Source organism: Melanotaenia boesemani, chromosome 16 (genome assembly GCF_017639745.1).
Source record: "Melanotaenia boesemani isolate fMelBoe1 chromosome 16, fMelBoe1.pri, whole genome shotgun sequence".
NCBI lineage: Eukaryota > Metazoa > Chordata > Actinopteri > Atheriniformes > Melanotaeniidae > Melanotaenia > Melanotaenia boesemani.
Window position 1 is genome coordinate 27526267 of NC_055697.1, and position 10658 is coordinate 27536924.

Sequence of the window (10658 nt, forward strand, 5' to 3'; positions counted from 1 at the left end):
GGACCAATCAGGCAGCACTTTGAGGATCATGTTCTTCAGTTTCTCAAGTGCTTTTGATAAAATTCAGCTGCTCTGTTGTGAGAAGGTCCACAAACACCAGGAAGATACCCCCTTGGATTCCCTGCTCCAAAACAGCTGACTCAATTATGGAGACATTGAAAACCTGCAAGGCTGTGTCCCTTGTGGGCCCAAACTGAGTAGTCTAGAATAGAGTTTAGAGTCTAGAGGAAAGGAATGAGCGTACGTCTTAAGGAAGCTAAAATCATTCGATTTTAGTCTGTTGTATAAGGTGCAATCTGCTTTCCAGCATCTGCTGGGGCAGCAGAACCAGAACCTGAGTCATAAAGAAAGTGATCAACCCAATTAGTTCTGGAGCAAAGGGACACAACACTGAGAAAACAGTATGTTCAATCGTCTTTGGGTTTGCTTGAATGCAGAAAAGTATAAGAGATCATTACAGCCAGTAGCCATTGTCCTCTGGATTAAGTAATTCATCATCATCATAATTGCTTCCTTAATAAAACAACACCCCGTCAAAACACTGAAATGACTTTTTGGGATTAATCAAGTATTTTGGTGACACCATCACACTGGTAACATTAAGAAATTGACTTAAAAGTTCTCATATTTGCAATTAACTTTATTTTCCATCACCAAACAAAGAAAAAAGGCAAAAGCTTGAATAAAAATTATGAGCAAATAAAACTGAATATTCCAAAATTAGGAGTCAAAAATTAACAATGAATAAAAAAAATGGAGGTTTACACCTAAAGAAGTCTGCCACTGGCCATTATGAACCCAGTTTGTAGCTGGGTCAGTCCTTCATCGTCCAGGATGCTTATCAGGATCTAAAAATCAGTTAAAGATCCAATCGTACCTTGTGATGCTCTAAAGAATTCACTTCTTTGTTTTTTTCTTACAAGTTTCAAATGAATAAAATATTGACCAAACTCAACCAATAATTTACTCTCATTTCCCAAACCAGCCAAACTGACCATATTACCTCTGGGAGCATGGCATCAAACACGAAGTCTAGAAGCTTGATCTCCCCTTTCCTTGTCCTGGCTCCTAGACCCGTGACCTCCTCAGTCACCCTCAGAGGCTCAAAGATCTGTTGGAAAAAAAGTACAAAACAAAAAATCCATCTTTAAATACATTATAAATGTGAACACACATACATTTTCATATACCTGCTGGTCACTTAAATTCAGCGCCCTTAGCTTCAGGTGCTGTTTTAGCTGGAGAGAGGTAGATGGATTCTGCCACAGATACAGTCTGTTTGAATGCGTCTTCCCAATTATCAGATCATCATGCAAAGATTACATGACTGTAGTGACTTTTTAAACTACATGGCCAATCATTTTTTTTAAATGTAATTTTATAGTACTAACAGATAATACTGGTTTTCATGTTGTTCAGATTTACAATACCTCCAAATTATTTTATGTTTAATGACTGTCTTGAAAAGACATGGTTTTAGACAACAGAAAGATACTTTTTTTTGTTAAGATGACAAGGATTTAGGATTAGTAATGCTCCCAAGCTGGCATTTTACTATGTTTAAATCAACATTCATTCAGATTTTCTTAAAGAAGTGCAGTACGCCAGCAAAATGTTGATCTTTTGTTGCTTTTTGCTTCTGTTATTCTTATGTGACACCAAATACATTAACAAGAAAATGGTGTTGCGCCTTGTCCTGTCACTGGAATCTGTGCATCCACAGATGAATGGCTCATTTTTTTTTTATAGTTTGTGCCATTCTCCTGCACAATCTTTGTGCAGCCAGCCCTGTCACTTTTGGCACTGCAGTCACTCCAGAGACTCCACATCTGGGTACAGCAGTGTAACCACATAAAAAGAAAGAACAATTTATGATTTTGAAATTAAACACACATACACAATACAATTGTTATGCCTGCACAGCAAGCTCAGTATAAACAATGACAAATCTGTCAAAAGCAACAACTGAATAAAAACTGAAAAGAGTCAGTTTGAAAGCACTTCATTTTAATGGCAACACTGACAACTGTCCTTTCTGTTGCAATAACGCTAAAGAGTTTTTTTTTTTTTTTTACATTCAGTCAGATGTAATGTTGTGTCATCCTTACGGATTACAGTCTTTTTTACTAAAAGGGCAATGGAATTGACCTCCAACTCGGCAGGACAAATTGCACCTGCAGATGACGTTTTCTGTAAAAGGAAAGTAATTTGTCTTAAACATGTTTATATTATTGGCATCTTGCACAAAAAGGACTTTAAAACATGAGTAGTACTTAATTCAAACTATTTAAAGTGGAATGTTTAACTGGTTTTCATGAATATAGTTTAGATTTGGTTGAGTTAGTCTTGACTGTTGAGTCCTGGAGTAAGGTAAGTGGGACTAAATGAGGACACCTGGTTTGTTTTTAATCTGGGGTGATTAGAATAGCATGCCAAGCTTAGAACTCAAAGCAGTAACAGTTAAAATATGACAGCCTTACACAAGCAATAACAAATATACCAATTCAACATAACGAATACATGTAAAATGTAAAAGACCAGAAACAGATATTTCTTATCAACATACCTTGGAAATGTACTGCAGTAGCAGTGTGGTTCCTTAAGCGCCTCTCGATCACCCCATCACTTACAGTCTTGAAATTAGGGCAGAGAGGACACCCAAACCCAGACAACAGGTTTCACTCCAGAGGGGTCACCTGGACAAGACAAGGTCCACAGAAGACTTATTAGTAAACAGCTTGTAATACAAGCTGACAGGTTGAGAATCCTTTACCAATATAGAAAGCAAATGAAGGAGGAATTACAACTCTGTGTATTCATAAAATTATTAGAACTGCCATTAGCAGTGACTGTTATGCTATTTGTTTACACCAATTAAGGTCAGTTACTGGAAGTGACTGGGCACAAATATATTTGACACCACAACCCACCAAAAGGCAAATTAAATTCCCATACAACGTTGCCAAGCTTCTGATTAAAAAGACAGCTTCTTAGCAAAGCTAATGTTAGCCTGGTCCACCAAATCGGAAAGTACACACTTGCTTTAGCAAAGCTAATGTTTTGTGTGATGAAATTATGCACTTATGCCCAAGTTGATATTGTGTGATGAAATCATGATCTTGTATCTAAATAAAATGACTTAAAAATAAAAAATAAAAAAGATTATATGCACTGCCTCTAGCACTACATGACAGCACCTGGGTCCAACTGGACTCAAAGCCGTCTGACTATCACTTAATGATGACGTCCCATCTTGTTTGAATTCATGCTTGTGTTGTTCTTACTCTCAAATGTAAGTCGCTTTGGATAAAAGCGTCTGCTAAATGACTGTATAATAGAATAGAATAATGTTAGCCTGCATCGTTGCATAAATCTCAAAGGCAGACTTAGCGAAGAAACAGCAGCTAATGACCTCTAAAAATTTTATATATTGTATTTGTAGATAGCAAAAAAAGAAAAAAAGAAAAAAAAAGCATATTAGAGACGATACCACTTGTTAGATAGATGAAAATTAAAACACTCTTTTACGTATGTTCTTTCTCCGTCACGTCTTACTGCCAGTAGGAGAAGAACTTCTTCATCGGGTTCTGGACGCAAGCACGTGTTGCTGCCCCACAAAAAAGATAAATTTCCAGCGTCAAGGTCTTCTTGCATTCCGGAATAGAGATGAGGTACGGCGGCGCTGTTGTCCCCCATCTTAACTGCAGTTGGATGCCTCTCGAGATTAATGCTGTTTTTAGTTGATGACGTACAATTTCCTGTAGAAAAAAAAAAAAAACATGTTTAATTTCAGAAATAGTTGTTTGTTTCTTGCATTATTTTTATTGTTAAAGTATTATTTATTATTTTAATTGCCACTAAAAAGCTGCTGTAATTTAAAAAAAACTAACTAGATATATTGTTTTTCTATGTTTCATGCTCTACTTAGTTGTTTGTTTGATAGCTTGTTAGTTTTTTCTAACTTGTCCTGTCCAGCATCATAGCAAGCAGAATGATGGTCTGGCTGTTCTGCTGCCAACGAATTAGTTGAGTTCTGCCAAACAAATTAACTTTGCCAAGGACAGCTTGGAGGATACAATGACAATAAAACTTTGTGGATTTAATTCTGGAGTATTGTTCTTTATTAGGAATACTGCTCAGTTGCCTGTTTATGCTGTACCTAACAAGCTGAAAGGAAGAGGGAGATTGAGGAGAGGAGAATGGACAAAGCTGCAACCGATAGAAAGCAGCAGCAATAATTGTACAACTGTAGTTGTGTAATTATTTAACACATTGTAACCGGGACGATCATAATGGTGATTATGTCTCTGAAAATAATCCTGCCAAGAAAATCTAGAACATTAACATCTTTATTGTGGGTTAAAATCTCTGTAACCACATTAATTAATCTGACCAGGAGTATTCTAGAGTAAAAACATAAATATCACTAGCATCATGAGCAGTCAAATATCTGCAGGTTGGGAAAAATAAAGGCTCTTAAAAGCTAAAAGTATATATGGTGAAACCAAACCTATGGTTCAGTGTACTCTGCACACATCAATCTTCAATTGTGACATTAACTGATGTAACTGGACTAATGATGCAGGTCACCTTTCATTGATATGTCACATCTTTGTGTTCTGCCTGACAGTGAAGTCCTGCTGTGCATACTAAACCACTCAGCTCGAAATTATTACAGTGCTGTACAGATTCTATTGCATATAAGAACACTGACGCATCTTAACCCTGTGGATGTTTTTAACAACTCTGTAAATCCAAATATATAAACATATAGTATGAAGGTATATGGCTCAGCCAAATTTTCTGACACAATGGGTGGTAATGGACACTTATATTTATATCAGTCACACTCACTCTGACTCCTTTTTATGATAGAACTAAATCGCATAACTCTGACTATATCACGGCCCACCATGTGCCAACCAGGCTTAGCCATCTTTAAGGAGTGTGTGTACATTTCAAAGATATCAAGTGTGTGTGTCGAAACTTGCCCAAGCGTGTGCAGCTACCTCCTTCTTATTGCATTTCAAAGAAGCCGAGAGGTGTCACATTATAGGAGAGATGCTGGAAGAAAAACCATCCTGTTTCGTGGCACGTGGATCAGCAGGCTTATACAGCGTTTTAGATAACGCCTTCTATGAAGATTACATCTAGGATGCATTACAAGGGCATTATTTATGATCTATGTAGTCTTTATAAATCCCATTATAACACTTGCCTGGCATGGCCTCATCTTAAAATATGTTTTAGTGGTAAGATCATGTTTGTCCCTAAGAGAGCGAAGCAAAAAAGATTAGTGCCATGGTGCATTTGGGAATCTACCCATGGAAGAGTCTGGCTGTCAATGTTATTTAAGAAAAAGAAGTCAGGGTGTGCCAGGTCATGTCTACTGGATGGAAAAGTGTTGAAATTCTTAATTTTGTGCCCAGTACAGCACTGGAATCCTTCACAGGTACAGAAAACTGGATGGTGTAAATCATCATCAGTCATATTCATTGCCAATGTTATATTTTACAGTACATTGTAATAACTTAACACATCAAAATATCCTTTTCAAAGATTAATTACTGGGATGCAACCTCCTCAGCTCACACATATCATGCTGGAAAAATTAACCACGTGACTGTGATTCATCACTTCAAAAGTATGTTGAATTACATGTAAAGACAAACGTCCTCAGCAGCAGCACAAATAAAGTTCTGTCAACTTGCCTCGAGACCAAACATGAATGAGACATGATTTCATTCATCAAAAATAAAGTTAATCAATCAAAAGAAAAAAAAAAAACTGGATTGGATGATTAATTTGACATTCGCTTTCTGCCATTTAAATGAGCAAAACCTTATCACTGAATTTTTTTATGGTATTTTTGTTGCTATTTTGCAGGACTGCTAACGGGGTCCAAACATTTTTGGAGCCATGCAAATCTGTCATTGAGTGGAGTCCAATGAAATTAAATTTTTGATTTGGTTTGGAGTTTCCGACAATGAACAAGAAAAATACATAATTAGTCGTTAAGTGATGTCATTGGGTCTACAATTTGATTTTATGCAGCAGAATTAGTTTATACAATATTATAAAGATGGGAATCACTTTCTAAGGGTTCTCATTTCAAATGTAGAATAACTGAAATTACAGCTCATTTCAGCATTAAAGATTTGCTTAAATTTTAAATTAAATTCTTCATTTAAATACAATTTAAATTGCTCTGACCTCAGTAATGATACTTATAATTTAAACTAAAGAACCTGCTTCATGTTTCTGTTATCACCATCACACCATTATGCACTTACATGGCAAACAGGTAACTGTAGGTAAGAACGTCACATTATTAGTGTTTGATTTTACTTCAGGGGATGAAGTATCACATGAAATACATAAACAACAATGTGGACAACGTACAGCTGCAGATATAAATGAAGTCACAAACACTCTGTGGCTGATGATGATCTGATGTTTTGCTGGGTTTTTCCATGGCGATTTACATTTTTACACATTTACATATATTTTACCCATTTAAATTTATTATGCTTTGAATGTGTGAAAGCACTCCACAATGTGAAAAGTCCCCATTAACACCATTAGTAAATGCTTTTATCATTATTTTGCCAAAATGCATATTCATTTTCCTGCGTCAGTGTGCTGTTATTTATGAATTACTTAGATCTTCATCCGTGTACAGAAAAATATTTGTGTCTTTTATATAGGGTCTTTCAGAGCTGGTCACTTTTACTGCATTCAGACCACAAGTGAATTAAATTAAATGTGCAGGTCAGTAAGATCTAAAGTAAATTAAATCACACAATTGAAATTGCTTTTGCACCAGGTCAAGTAAATAGATACAAACATCATTTCTTGGTTTACTGGTTAAATTACAGGTTGCAGGACAAACATAACTATGGTAAATATGTAGATATATGACCTCTCTTGTCAGTTAGTCAGTCTATGTCTCTTTACTAATGGCCCTTTTTTTCTTCTCCCTTTTACTTTGTGTGTGTAGGCATGTTAAACTACAAAACCCACTAAGTCCACACTATACCATCACTTCCAATACCATAGTATTAACATAGGGTTACCATAGTTAAGTCATACGTACAGGAGGTCTATTACAGTGGTTAAACTCTGCTCTTGGCATTTGCTCGGGATCTGTTTAATTTAAATTGCTAATTAATCATGCTAAAATGCTTACCTTGTCTTTTTTCTTATTTTAAACCCTCCTGACTTTGTTTTTTTTTGTTTTGTGTTTTTTTTTTTTTGTCGTACTATGGTGTGAAACAAATGTGATGAGTGCCCGTGATGAGCGAGTACAAAGACTGGGGCCACAGTGTTTACAAAAAACAACAAAATGGTTTAGTGAAGGTTCATTGCCTCATATTAAAGCACTCAAGCATCTTACCAACAGCATTATGGGTGTTCTACCAGACTACTGTACTTGGGGGGAGATCTAAGGTTAAAGGGAAGGCTTGTGACTCATCAGTTGATCCACCGTTAAGCTCTGTACTACTGTTGTGAGCTTTTCCCCTTCCTGGTTTCTAAACACTTTCCTAGTGACAGGGGAAAGCACTCAGGCATCCAGAAGGAGAACCTCCGCTCCATATCAATGAAAGGAGTCAGCTGAGGTTCGGGCAGCTGATTAGGATGCCTCTAGGATGCTACACTGTGAAGCTATTCTGGGCACAACCAAGTAGGAGGAGGCCACAGGCAAACCCATAACATGCTGGAGGGATTACATTTCCCATCTGGCCTTTGGATGCCTTGGGACACCCCAGGCAGATCTGGAGGACATGGCTGGAGAGATGAAGGTCTAGACACAAGGAGTTTTGACCTCATGTGAAATGTAAATAGAAACTGTGAAAGGCCTTTTTCTGAATTTGATGCTACCAACATGTTTAATATGTAAAACATGTCACCTTGTTGCCAGCATGTCACTCCAAAATTCTATGTTACCTTCACAGATCTGCAAATTACCCATGGAATGTACACCAATTCACGCCATTCCATTCAAACATACTGGCTTTTAAACTGTGCTTTGATAACAAGAGGGGTGGCCCCTCTCCTTCAGCCCAGAAAGTCAGAAAAGCAGAGATGATTCCCCCAAATTTTTTTTAACACTTCATGGTAAATATGCTCAGGTGGCTGAAGGTAGTGGTTCTATTCAAAAGGTTATAAAGTAAAATACAAGGAGGTTTTTAAGACTGGCTTTACTTATTCTAATATTATAGAGAGCGCATTACACTCAAAAATAGTTGAAGCCTCAACAATAAACCCCACAGCTATATAAAGCTAAGAGACATGCACATGTACTCTGTATCACACATATAAAAAGCAATGTGTCTGGAAGCACAGTATAAATTTACAATAAAGAATCAGATCTACAGCTTGGTTTTCCTTGCACAAAGAAACATGTCTGCAGATGTATTTGCTTTCACATATTTACAGACCTTATGTCTCTATTCAGTCTATTGTAGTTCTATAAAATGTCATAAAACTGATCAAGAAGTAATGGGATTTACTACAGAAAGGGTTGATATTTTAGGTGTCCAACAGAATTGTAGAAAGGGTGTCCACTGAAGTGTAGATGTTGCAGAGTAAGAGCATAAAAAAATGCAACGTTCTAATTAAAAATACACCAAGCTGATTAAAATGTGGATCCACAGTGTAAGTAGACGTTTATGGTTTGGGACTTTTTAAGGCATGCTAGAAAAGATTCACTATTCATGTGCTGCTTCCTTGCAGATAATTTGTTATGCTTTGACATGATTGAGTATGGACTGATAAGGGTGTGCATCTCTGGCTTATAAGAGGAATCAATACATATCTAAATATGAAATGATAGGAATAGAGGATGATACCTTTTTAAACACATTTGGTTTGATTTGCTGCACTCTGATACAGTTTTAACACCGGTATTTATTTTCTTTTGTAAATTACAACATGACATCTCTATAGATGTGGCATTGGGCAGCTACATTCCTTCATGACAGGGGTTTCATCGTAACTTTGATACTACATTTAGTTTTTGGTTGGTGTTTTATTGTTCATCACTTTGGTCAACAGTGCTGTGTTTAACGTGTCACATCCAGTTTGGATTGGTTTAGTTTTGGAAAAATGTCATAGTTCTGTGACTTTCTTGAAAGTTTTGCATGCATTTGTTGATTTAAAATACATCTTTTACCACAGGTCTAATCTGTTTACAGCTGTAACTCTCAAGGTTGTAAAGCTTAAAGTTGCCATATTATGCAAAATTCACTTTCTAAAGGTTTTCTGTCAGTCATATGTGTCCTCATAGCCTGCGTATGAGGCTCAAAAATGAGAAAATACTGTCATTTTATCAATTACTCATTTATATAATTACAAATATACACCATGATGGTAGCCCCTCCCATCAGCTGTCATTGGGTTTGCTTTCATCATTGAAATCTGAAAATTGTTTTCTCGAGATAATGATTCCATACATATTGAGTACTAAAGCCAAATAGAAAATACTTTTTGAACAATGACTCAAACATTAAAAGGACCAGTTGCAGCCTGAAGTGAATATATCAGTGCAAGTTTGACTCTCTCTCTTTGTTTTTATAATGTTTTGTGTTATTGCATGTTCAATTCTGTTGGACCCAAGAAAGAATTGCTGGAGCTAATGGGAATCTTAATAAACTAAACTAAGCTCTTCTTTCCTCATCCTGTCCGTAGCCATTCTCTAAACACTTTAGTGTAGATAAACAGGGGCAACTTTATAATGTAATCCAAATTCTGTAAGCCCAAGTCAACTAAATACTAGGTCTCTGCATGCAGGGACAAATTAATGGTATAAGTTACTTTGATTATTTAAACAAATCATCGGTCTGAATTAGAAAACCTCCCAATAAATGAAATGCAATGCCATTTTTACTAATAATTTACAACAATCATGTGCATTAAGTTGCACATGATTGTCCTTTTTTTTATTTTGCCTTGCACCCTCTAAGTGGATGCTAACCATTGCGAGCTCACTCAAAATGGAACTGTACTGCTAAAGTTACTCCAATGCAAATGGTAATTTAAAGCTCAGTTCAAGACAGATCACAGGAAGACCCAGGATTAAAAATTTGGATTTGTAAATTTTCTGAACAGTCATTCTTACTACAGGAGCGTGTGTCCATGTTTGTGTCTATACAGTAAAATGATCATTATTTTTAACCTATAATTATTTAATTTAAATACATATAATTATCTCCCGTGGGCTCACCACCTGCGGGAGGGGCCATAGGGTCGGGTGCATTGTGAGCTGGGCAACTGCCAGAGGCGGGGACCCTGGCGGTGTGATCCTTGGCTGCAAAAGCTAGCTCTAGGGACGTGGAATGTCACCTCTCTGGCGGGGAAGGAGCCTGAGCTGGTGCGCAAGGTTGAGCGGTTCCGGCTAGATATAATTGGACTCACCTCGACACACGGCTTGGGCTCTGAAACCACTGTCCTTGAGAGGGGCTGGACCCTCTTCTATTCTGGAGTTGCTCCTGGTGAGAGGCGCCGAGCAGGTGTGGGCATGCTCATTGCCCCCCGACTTGGCACCTGTACGTTGGGGTTTACCCCGGTGGACGAAAGGGTAGCCTCCCTCTGCCTTCGGGTGGGGGGACGGGTCCTGACTGTTATTTGTGCTTATGCAACAAATAGCAGTTCAGAGT